Below are 12649 nucleotides of genomic sequence, written 5' to 3'. Positions count from 1 at the left end.
AAAGCGGGAACAGATCGGTGCCAGCGGAATGACTGTTGGTAGCACGCAATGGGGTGACGGCATTATGCAATCTACCGTGTCAAACGGCAGAGCGAGTTTCGTGAGTGACAGAAAAACGTCTTCAGAAAAACGCAGGCTGTTAGAGTTAAACGCAGCATGTTGATTATCTGTTACAATGTTTCCTGCCCAGATGTACTGGAAGGAAGTGTAACAAAAATGTAGCGGGGGGGGGCTGTTTTGATCAGCGGAAAAGTGGCAGGGAGGGACGGTGTCTTGTCACAACCGCTGGAGAGAGGTAGGAAGCATGTTCCTCTGCTGTTCCGGGGATGGGCACCCGTTCTTATTATGTAGTGTTTTCGCGGTGCAGTGTGTTTGCTGAGCCCCTGTGTCTTGGATAAGGAATTATGCATTAACGCCATGCTGTTTGGGTCATACCATGCAGTGTATCAGTAGATATATACATTTTTTTCTTTGAAAAGTAGAGAAGTATCTGTCCACATGGTGTAAGAGCTGTTTCAGAAATTGAAACAGATTGAGGTGGGAAGACGCGCGTTAATACGCAGCTTGGAGTCAGTGTATGAAGTGGATCTAGAGAGATACATAAATGCATTGTTTCACATTACGAAATGGTGACGTGTGATATATATATATCCTGTGTGTAACATTTGTCCTTTTTTGTGACGAAACATAATTTATTAAGTCGTTTAGTGTTGCATCTGTGTGAAAAAGTACCTGAGTTTGATATTCATATAACCAGAACGGTCCTTCCACTATATAGGTTATGTTTGAGTGACTTTTTGTGGTAGTGAATTTCTAGTGGAAAAGGTAACACGGAATGCTCTAAAAGTTTTGTAAAATGTGTATTTTGTAATTTCTTATGTTCTTGTCAAATTTTGTTGTCTGGACTAGGGAATTAACATTTACCACTAAACCCTACACAGTAGAAATAAGAATAGTGGTGTCCTGTACTAAATAGGTTTGTACTGATATGATACGTTCTAATATTATATTATATATGCTGATAATAAATGTTACTAATTAGTTAACTCATACTAGGGCCAAGTTTCATTTGAAGTGGAGCTGTGAGTGAGGGCTGGATGTCCTTTCATGAGAGGGTAGCTTCAGTTTCTGCATCAGGTTCTTTATTGCAGCAGGACCAATGCCATTGCACCATGCTAGGAAATATGTTGTAACTGCTTTATGTACAAATCACAGATGGACTGAGACCAATATGTGGTCCTTACATTTAAAGAACACAAAGCCACTGGCTAAGTTATTAAATGCACTCGGTAGTTGGAAATCAAGACACAGACAAAGCAATCATACAGGCAATTTTCATGTGGCCAGCCCAGTCATGGCAGAGACATAAAAAATATTAAGGCAAACGTATTAACTCACAGTTCATATTGCTGTGGAACTATTAAAGGGATTCATTTATGACTTCTTGCACAACCTTTGAGTGCAACACCACTTACCCTGGCCTTGACAAAAGTAAATGGTTAAAAGTGTACAGGTTTCATTATATATTTATCAGTACAAAATCTGAGAAGCATCATGGTTGGTTATTTTTGGGCATTAGAAGTAATCGGTTTATTTAGATTTGAAATGTGTGATTTGTTTCTAGTGGTTATAATATACACATATTTTGTATATCAGAGCCGGACTGGTGATCACAAGACGGCCCTGACACTTTATAGGCATGACCACATATGTTTGCGTAGCATGTGGCTGGGCATATCCAGCTCCTGGCCGCACGCTACAGCACCTGATCTGCCACTGGAGTGGGAGAACAGTTGAGTGTCTGGCTATGTTGGCCAGCGGCCTACCAGGCATTTACCTGGTGTGCCAGATGGCCAGTCCAGTCCTAGTCCATACATTAGATCAGTGGCAGCATCTGCTAAAAAACACTTTGTCAGTTGTATACTCAAGTCTATTGCTAGTTATCTATTGACTTGAAGCACACCCGTCATGTTTCCAAGTTCTTGTTTTTTAATGGTACCTTCCATTTGTACCTGGTTGTAGCTGATTTTGTCTTGACATCTACTTTAAGAAAATTGAAAACAAGTGAGTGAAGTCTTATAGGGTTGGTCTCAACTTTGCACAATTTTGCTGAATTAAAATACTAAGTACTAACATTACCACACTGAAACCACTAATGGGCGTATAAATACACGTGGTTGTAAGGGATATATGAAACCTACCAAACCATAATCACCAAACACTTAATAAATAAAAGCATATACAGGGAAGGGCTGGCAGCCTAAGGCCTAGGGGGGCAAGTCTAGTCAAGTGGCTCATTGCGCCACCGAATCAGCCCACCATCCATGCCCATCTTGGGAGTACATCAGTACACTAAAAAAAGTCATCATACACAGGACACCTGAAGACACAATTTACTGCCAGTAATCCTTTTTAATAAGATATGCAGATTGAAATGGAGTAAATAACACAAAATCTTTACTTTTTCTCTCACTGATTTCTGGGCCTAGAAAGTTTTGTCCTCTGGATAAATAAAAAGTAAATAGTTCGATTTATTCCTACAGTAAGCAAATTGCCAGGAAACAGATGACCAAATACACACAAGGACAGGCTCTGCCACACAGATAACCCAAACACACATCAGGACATGCTCTACCACACCGACACCCAAACACACACACCAGGACAGGCTCTGCCACACCGATACCCAAACATGCACACACCAGGACAGGCTCTGCCACACCGATACCCAAACATACACACACCAGGACAGGCTCTACCACACTGACACCCAAACACACACACCAGGACAGGCTCTGACACACCGACACCCAAACACACACCAGGACAGGCTCTGCCACTTCGATACCCAAACATACACACACCAGGACAGGCTCTACCACACCGACACCCAAACATACACACACCAGGACAGGCTCTACCACACCGACACCCAAACACACACACCAGAACAGGCTCTGCCACACCGACATCCAAACACATACACACCAGGACAGGCTCTGCCACACCGATACCTAAACATACATACACAGACAGCCAGACAGACACATACACCAGGACAGGCTCTGTCTCCCTGACACCCACATCCGGATAGGCTAAGCTACAACAATAAAAAAAAAAAGCCACACTGCTTCGACCCCCCTTTTGTGTTTTTGCCCCTTGTAAATCTCCCCCAGCCAGCACTATGTCTGTTTATACCCCCAGCCTGCCTCTCGCTTTAGTATTGATTTATATAATGTTCCCAACTGCCCCCTTGTGTATTAATGCCACCAGCAAAGATACGATGCTGCCCTGCAGTATGGTGGATGTATATCTGACTAGTTGGATCCTTCCATGAGTCTATACATCCCCCATACTGCAGGGCAGCATTTTATCTGGGCTGGCCAGCAATATGTAAAACTTACATGTGTCCTGGAAAACATGGCCGATGTGGTCACCCTAATGCCCCCAAACCTTGTGTATTGCCCCCAGCTAGCCCCACATTGTATATTTATCCCACACCCTGCCCCCCTTAAGTATTGATTTATGTGATGCCCCCAGCCAGCACCCCCTTGTGAATGAATGCACCCAGCCAGCAGCCCCTTGCAAATTAATGCCCCCCCACACACTTTAGTATCATGTCAGCCCTGGTACCCTGATTGCATCCACATGATCTGCCCAACACCCAGATTTGAAGCATATGACTTGCCATCTTTGTCCCCAAACAGCCTGCCTGTTCTCTTTACGTTTACATGATGCCTCCCTTGCCCTTTTCCCTACCCTCAGCTATTTTCTGTTTGGCCAAATACATTTCCTAACACCTTCCTAGGTGCCGCACAGTTCCATGGATTTGTGGCTAGGTCCCGGTCAGGCACATGGAGCATTTCCGGCCATGTAAAGCCCCCATAGCCGGCTAGTACATGGAAGTCTGGTAAGGCAGACCAGATGGGGTTTCCTGGCCACCCTGTGCCCCTAATGAGGATTGGACAGGCAGGTAAGGAGTCTCTCATGAATTCATCATGGTACCCCTCCCTAACTTAAACCTTCCCCCGTATTTCCTCAGCCTCAGGGGGTTACTGTGATACGGCCCCTTTAAAAAGAAAAGCTATGCATCAACAACAGTGATCACAAATATAAAGAAATTATTGATGGTATATAGTATATCTAATTTTTCTTAGTGTAAAATCTGCTTACAGTATGGTGGACAAAGTCTGCGTAGTGTAGCTTTCAGTTTCATGCAACTGCAATTTGCATGCAATGAGCATTTTTGACTGTTTTATTGTCTCCATGTGACACATTTTGCAATGCTTATCTTCTAGCAGAACATACCACAAACCTAGCTTTAAACTGTACTTCAATATGTTGTAAAACAAATAAAAATGTATACTGTTCAACATGATCTGTATATGGCAGAAAATGCATCTATGTGCTCAGTTTATCAGATTATCATCTAAGGCAGCTCTCTAATAATGGAGTGAGAACACTGATGGCATTTATATAATGGGAATCTGACAGGGCAGCAATAATTCTAATGTAGTCTGACATAATATGTTTTCAGTTAAGGGGAAATTTGACACTGCCATAGTATGGCACATTCATGAGAAATGACATTTATATTGAATGTATTAGTGTGTCATACAGCTGTCTTGTGGATACTCATGCTCAATTTCTCTATATAGTTGATGTAAAAGTATAGTATACTGTGTGTTTCCAAAAGGTGGTACTGAGCATAACCAGTCCCAGTGAAGACCTGCTTACAACCCTTTCAGTTACAGAAGGCTGTATACTGCTGTAAAGATATTTTGGCACTCATAGGCTGGGCCGGATTAAGAGCATCATAGGCCTGGTGCTAAGGATTTTGGTGAGCCTTTTTATGGAAATAAATATAATAGACAGAATCTTAACTCCTCGCCATCCATGTTTACTTGATACAGATGACATCAGTGCTAGGCAGATAATATAGGATAGAATCCTATGGGATAGGATTGGGATTACATCAATAGACTAAAAAAAAGTCATTATACATGGGATGCCTGAAGCCACAATTTAGTGCCACTAATCCCTTTTAATAGAATATCTGTAGATAAGTAAATATTAAATAGTTCAATTTATTCCTAAAGTGCCAGGAAACAGACGACCAACGACACACCAGGACAGGCTCTGCCACACCGACACCCAAACACACACACCAGGACAGGCTCTGCCATACCGACACCTATACACACACACACCAGGACAGGCTCTTCCACAGCGACACACAAACACACACACCAGGACAGGCTCTGCCACACCGACACCCAAACACACACACCAGGACAGGCTCTGCCATACCGACACCTATACACACACACACCAGGACAGGCTCTTCCACAGCGACACACAAACACACACACCAGGACAGGCTCTGCCACACCATTATATGTGTCCTTGAAAACATGGCGGTTGTGGTCTCACTAATGACCCCCACACCCTTGTGTATTGCCCCCAGCTAGGCCCACATTGCATATTTATCCCACCAGATAGCATTCACAGGACCTGTCCAAGGTCCAGATTTGAAGCATAGGACTTGCCATCTTTGTCCCCAAACAGCCTGCCTGTGGCATTTTAGCCTCAAACAGCATCCATGAGGCATCCTAGCATCAAACAGTCTTCCTGCACCATGCTTCTTCCTCCCCACTTACACATCCATGCTATCAGACACATATTAATTAATTTAATGTTAATGCAAGTTAAGAGGGATTGAGTTAAAAGCTGAGAGTTCAAAATGGGAAAGGGAAAGAAGAGGGGGTTACAAAATGGAGAATACGTAGGGGTTAAATTGTAAGAACAGAGTAGTGGGTGTTAAATGCTGCTCACACAGTGGCTGTCTCCTTACAGCTTGTTTCTTTGGGAGTATGAATTACTTTCAGGGCTTTTCCCACTTCCAGTTGTGAACAGTAGTGAACAGAGAGGTACACCTCCTGAGCCACTTCAGGGTAAAATCAGTCTTACTATTATATGTGGTTCCCTGTGTCCATCCATTTGCAATCTGTTCCCACCAGAATAAACATATTGGACTGGTAGTGGAGTAATTTAGTGGGAGGAATAATCACTCTAATCCAGAACAGCAAGTCAAATGTTTCATCCCACTGATATACACACATAAAGTGGGTTTTTAATACACATTTCCCCCAATCTGTAAGCATCATTACCAGGATGTAGCAATTGTAGGAGATCCAATTTACAGGCTTAAAAAGCTTTTCACACTCTGTTCCTGTATTCACTGTGTTTTTATGAGAAACACTGCTAAGCCAATACAATTCTTTTAAATCCGCACCCTACCCAATCTAACAGGTCTTGGTGCCAGTGTACTTCAGTGTTCAGTGCTAAACTTCCTTACTAGGGTAAAATAAATTTGGAGTTCGTTTGAATGTTCTCCCAGTGGCTGTGCACATATTTCTGGTGCTTTAGACTGAACAATTTTATTCTCTGAACAAGTTACACAAGGGAATATTTGCTGGGTAAGTAACTGAGCACAGCATTGCATGGGAATGCTGCACAAATTTCACTGAGACTGGCACAGTGATTTTATTTCTTCAAAATTTAGACCATGGCTGCCACTTTAATGATGAACACTCCTGGAAAAGTAAAGGACTTGCACTTCAGTGCTAATTTGTTGCTTAATCTGCACCCATATATATATATCATTTGAGCTGTATCCAGCTCATGAGACAGTGGTGTTTGCATTCCACACAGTACATAATTCATGTAGCTCTGCAACTGATGTGTAAAGAGTTAAATATCCTACAATATCTTAATGCAAAGAGACACTGAGAGACATTGCAAAAACTGAGACAGCTCCATACTTTTTTAGCTATCTAAATGATACTTCCTCTTTAGTGCTATTAACAAGATGATTACAGTATCACATTACATATTTTCATTTTGCCTTAGTGCTATTTATTAGGTTATGCTATGTTTTCAAAGAGGCATCTTTATACCATGTTTTGTGTTCACTTTTGATTTTAACTATTTAACATTTCTTTCACCTGTATTTTAGTGCAGCCTGTTGTTTGTACATTTAAAAGATGGTCTTTGCTCTCTACGGGTTTCTCTGGCTTTTTAATGACATAAAGACTTTTGCAAACAACATTTCTGCTATATATAAGCAATTGATTATGAGTATAAGCAATTACCTTATCAGGTAAACCTTCACAAAAACCTGAAGGCTTAATTGTTGGCATGATCTTCCATTTAGCTTGTGTTTGCAATTTTTTTTAACCCCTTAATGACAAAGCCCATACATGTACGGGCTCAAAATGCATTGTTTTCAATGGGTTTAGGGACCGCCCATTGTCTTTAAGGGGTTAATTAGGATTCTGTTTTGCACTTCTTAACAATATGGTCACAGACAAACCCAGTCTGGTTATTTGGCCAACTGGGTAAGTGCCATTGGCCGGGGGCACCACACAGTTACTTTTACTGTTGCATGGGATGCAGATTTGTTGTGTGTGTCTGAATGCTACAAGAATGTAGGAGCATGTGGCCACGTGCATTTATCAGCTGCTAGTCTTGTGTTAACTCTGTCTGTCCCAGGACACAAGTAAAATGCTTGCATGAAGCATAATTTTGTTGTGCAGTAGTGTTTACTCAATTTAATATTAGATTGTAGATGTTGCATCTGCAATATCAATCTGATTTGTCTTTTTGTTCTTTTAATTAAGTTTAAAACAACTTATTTAAAAAAGAATTTTTTTCTAGTCATTTTTTTCTAGTCTTTTTTTTCAGCCTTTACTGCTGTATTTTTGCTGGTTACACTTTAGCAGAATGTGAAAAGAAAGATTTCAAATGAGTTAAAAAAGGATGAAACATTTATGCCAATGTCTTAATTAGAAGTTAAGAAGGTAAGCTCTGCTCATCACTCTTCCCTTCTTTGTGCATACTTAAACTAACACTCCAGCTATCAAATGCTCATTAGTACATATGATAGCTCAGTTGTCCCTTTATATTTTCATGTGGTCCCCTTGTAAAATCCAACCTATGCATTTGCTTATTTCACCATCCCCTACCCCTGCTGAAGACACCTCCTGCCAGTGGCGTCGCTACAGGGGGGCAATTGCCCCCCCTAGGTTATTCCTTGCCCCCCCGCCGAATTTGTAACCCCCTTGACTGCTAACGACGGCATGGTGCCGTCGCTAGCAGTCCCAGTCAGGTGCTAACGACGGCACCATGCCGTCACTAGCACTACCTTACCTTGATGGAGGTCTGTGGACCTCCATCACCACCTACCCCGGCGATCTGCCCCTCAAACTGAAGGGCATCACCGGAGCCACCTGATCTGCCCGGTGACGTCTCGCGCAATGACGCGATGACGTCACCGCGCAACTTTATTAACAACTGACAATTGTCAGTTAAAGAGGTATGGGGGGCATGCTGCTTAGATGCCTGTATCTCAGGCATCTAAGCAGCTACATACCCCCAACATATACCGTTGGAAAGGTAATCGACTCACCTTTCCAACGGTATATAGATTGTAAAAAAAGAATAAAAAATATTAAGTTAAAAAAATAAAAATGTAAAAAAAATGATTTGGGGGTCTCTAAAGGCAGATAAAAAAGATCAAAATTGCCTAGAGACCCCCAAAATAATTTATTTAAACAAAGTAGTTTAACCTTTAAAAAAAAAAAAAAGTTTAAGTATTCTAGCTAAATGATCACTGTGGTAGCCAATGTTACCACAGCGATCATATAGCTATAAAAAGTCACATTCCCTTTTTAAAAATGGCCGATACTAATTTTTAATCCTATGATCCCTTTGATCATGGGGTTAAATTTAGCCAACGGTAGAGGGAGGCAATTTTTGAAATCCTGATGAACTGCAAATATTATTAAAATCAGCCATTTAGCCTGTGCGGTACGTGAGTAACCATATCATCCCTGGAGCGCCTTGCATTTTTACTGCAAAACTTATTTTTGCTGTAAAAGTGATTTTTTTTCTCCCTTTACCATCATTTCTTTGGGATTGTAAGGGGAAAGAATGGTGTGTGCGTCTGTGAGTGAATGTATTTAAAGTATGGTGTGTGCTTCTGCGAGTGAATGGAGATATGAAAGGCGTGTGAATGGTCAGTAATTAGGGTTGAAGCCTTGACGTGGCATTACTGCTCACGTAGGAAGTTAAATTATGGCACAAAAAGTACACATTTGCAAAAACGACATCCCTTGGCGCATCAAATTAGGGGCTGCATGTGTTTCTAGTACAAACCTGGAGTGCGCAAGACACAAATGAACATGTCGCTATGGATAGAAAAAACATATTTTCTAGCCAAAGCGACATATTCCATCATTATTTGTGCACTCAACTTTTGTCCTAGAAATACATGTAGCCCCTCATTTGAAGCTCCAAGGGGTGTAGTTTCTTAAAATGGATGAATTGTCTGAATGAGGGAGAGCATGAGTTAATATGTGGATGAATTGTCTGAATGAGGGAGAGCATGAGTTAATATGTGGATGAATTGTCTGAATGAGGGAGAGCATGAGTTAATATGTGGATGAATTGTCTGAATGAGGAAGAGCATGCGTTAATATGTGGATGATTTGTCTGAATGAGGGAGAGCATGAGTTAATGTGATTGTGCGTATCATAGATGTATAATTGTGGAAGGGCAAAGATGGCACTACCAGGATGTTTGAGCCTTGGGGACCAAGATGGCACAGGCAGGGTGTATATGGGACAAAGATGGCAAATCGTATGTGTGTTATCTGGGTGTGCAACCTGTGATCTATCCCTGTAATTTAGGGGGTTTTAAATATACCATTAATGCCGTGTTTTTATGTGAATTCCAATTGATCTATACCTGCAAAGCTGGGTTTCTGTGTTATTCTGTAGATCCATATCTGCTATGCTATGTTTCCATACATTATTTATGTATACCTGCAAATACAGGGTTTGTATGTCTTGTTCAGTTGATTAATACCTGCAATGCTGTTTCCATGTATTTATTTGATCTATACCTGCGATGCTACGTTTCATATATTATTATTGTATACCTGCAAATACAGGATTTGTATGTCTGATTCTGTTTATTTGATATATACCTTCAGTGCTGAGATCACAAGTGAATTTCAATTGATCTATACATGCAAAGCTGGGTTTGTGTGTTAATGTGTTGATCTATACAATAATTATAGTTTATTATATATAATTAGTTTACATGAATTAATATTTACTAGTAAAACTTTTTTCCTATAGGGTAGTCTTATATTCAGGCTTTTTGTTTTTTTCCTAAATTAATATTTTGATTTTGGGGGGTCGTCTTATAATCAGGGTCGTCTTATAATCGAGCAAATACGGTATATATATATATATATATATGTGTGTGTGTGTTTTTTCAGTGGTATGATTTAATGGTGGAAATTATTAATGCCCCCCCAGTTTGACTGTGGTATCTTGTGTGCCCCCCCTATATATTGTTTCTAGAGTCGCCACTGCCTCCTGCTGTCTGTTTCCATGTGGTGGACTCACTGCCAGTCAGCTCCAGCAATGATATATTTTATCAGTTTGTATAAAATGTGTCCCTAATATTATATAACATGCAACAAGTTAACCATTTTTATTAAGTGAACAATAAAGGGTTCAGGAAACAAGTGACTTAACAAATTATTAAGGAGTAGCAAATACCTAACTTTCTGATTAATGGATATGACCAGCTGTTTTAGTTTATGCTACCAGAGCTTTGGCAAAATGAGTAACATTGCATAATCTTTCTGAAAAGTAACTCATTGTTGATCTTCCCGATAAATGCAATGTATGAAAATAATTATGACCAAAGATGCTGTTCCTCACAGTCCTCCATCCTGTAGTTCCCTCTGTCCCCCTCCTCCAGCTACCGTATTTGCCCGAATATAGGCCGCACCCCCCCCCCACTTTAAAGTCTTTAAAGTGGGCGTGCGGCCTACAGTTCTGGGTGCTGGGCAGGCAGCAAGGTTAGAATCTAGATCCCCCTCAGCGCTGCAGGGGAACTGTATCCTACTCTCCGGCAGCCAGATACGCGTTCACCGGTGGCAATGTGCTTAAACAACCTCCGCAGCCGGCACTTCCACAGGTGCTTCTCTGTCATAGAAGAGGCAGAGGGGCATTAAAATGGTTATTGGTTTTCTGTTTGAATTTAATATATGTTGGCTAACTGCATAATAGATACCAAAAATGTTAAAATACTGTATGTTTGTAAGAATACTGTTTTACTATTCTACTGATTTTTTCTAAAAATATAATTTTTTCTTTAAAAAAGCACCTAACTTTTAGGGTGCGGCCTATAATCGAGCCAATACGGTATTTTCCATGTACAAGATATGTTGGACACTTGGTCATGCACATGATATACCCACCTTCCAGTGGTGTAAATAGAAACCAGAGGGCCCTGGTGTGAAAATTGCCCCGGGGCCTCCCAGCTTCACCAAGCTACATGTTCACAGTGCTCCCAAATAGCTTGTAAGTGCCACCTTGTACTCAAAAAGCTTATCAGTGTCATCCTAACCCCCAAACAACCCACTTGTGCCATCCTTGCCCCCAAACAGTTTGTATGTGACATAATTGCCCCTTGCCCACAAAATACATTATGGCACACATATGTATTCACACTTAGAAATGTAAATATGCTAGCACACACGCACTCATACTCACTAACACATACACGTACTAACTCATTCTACACTTGCTCACATACATTTATACGGAGACATCCATGCTCACATACATACTGCCTTCCCTTAAAGTTCTTGCTGACTGTATCAGCTTTGCCGATAAGGTCACATTGAGAAAAAAAAAGCACTAGAATTGTATTATTGTATCATGAATTGAAGGGTAGTCAAAAAGGTGAGATCTTAAGAAGGATTTTTTAGAATAGGTGTGATTAGAGCGTGCTTAAAGATTGTACGTACAGTTCCAGAGAAAAGGTTAAATAGTTGGATAAGTGATGGACAAAGGGAAGGAGAGAGAGAGACCTTCACAGAAGGGAGGTTGATAATTTTGATCTTGTCTTTGAAGTGGGTAGTATTGGGCAGTGAGAGAGGTTTGTGGTGTGGGAATAGAGGGACAGAGACGGGAGTTGAAGGTGGAAAAAAATAAATAAAAGAAAGGGAGGATATGAGAGTGGAGAAATATAGTTGTTTAACAAGAAAAAGAGTTATAGGAGCGTAGCCTGAATTTGTAGTGAATACATATCTTAGTACATATGCTGATGCTTTGTAGCAGTTATGTTTGTTTTTGTATGTCTGAAAGTAACAACCAAATGTAAAGTGATTATAAAGTTAGTGGCCTATTACAAACTGCTATTTTTTACTGATGTATACAGTCTTGACTATTTTCTCAAAAACATATAAAACTCACATTGGTAGGTTTATATTTTCTCTATGGGCCATTGAAGAATATAATTTATAGGAATATGAAAAATAAGGATTTGTTTTACATTTCAATACTACTTCCTTAAATGATGGACTCTGTCCTGACCTTGAACTCCCAGGGCCTTCCTGAGTTTGTGGATTCTGCTCTAAACCAAGCAGCACCCTATGATGGGATAACTGGTTATATATCCTACTGGGCTATATTTCCATGACCCACCATACCTGATTTTTGAATATGTCAGAGTGGACCCTATTTGCCCATATAGGCATACTTGAGAGCTTCCCTCAGAGATG

At 40.8% G+C, this 12649-nt stretch overlaps 1 protein-coding gene across 1 annotated transcript in view; it reads left to right on the top strand.

Moving 5' to 3' along the window:
- The first annotated feature begins 228 nt into the window (after positions 1-228).
- RASGRP2 (RAS guanyl releasing protein 2) overlaps positions 229-12649 on the top strand; it is a 57696-nt gene continuing 45275 nt past the window's right edge. The window contains exon 1 of the mRNA XM_053449726.1: positions 229-295. The gene's annotated coding sequence lies outside the window, so the exon portion shown is untranslated. The remainder of the gene's footprint in view (positions 296-12649) is intronic.

The sequence above is a fragment of the Spea bombifrons genome, chromosome 10 (assembly GCF_027358695.1).
Source record: "Spea bombifrons isolate aSpeBom1 chromosome 10, aSpeBom1.2.pri, whole genome shotgun sequence".
NCBI lineage: Eukaryota > Metazoa > Chordata > Amphibia > Anura > Pelobatidae > Spea > Spea bombifrons.
Note: the sequence above shows the minus strand (reverse complement) of the source record. Positions and strands in the feature narration are given on the sequence as shown.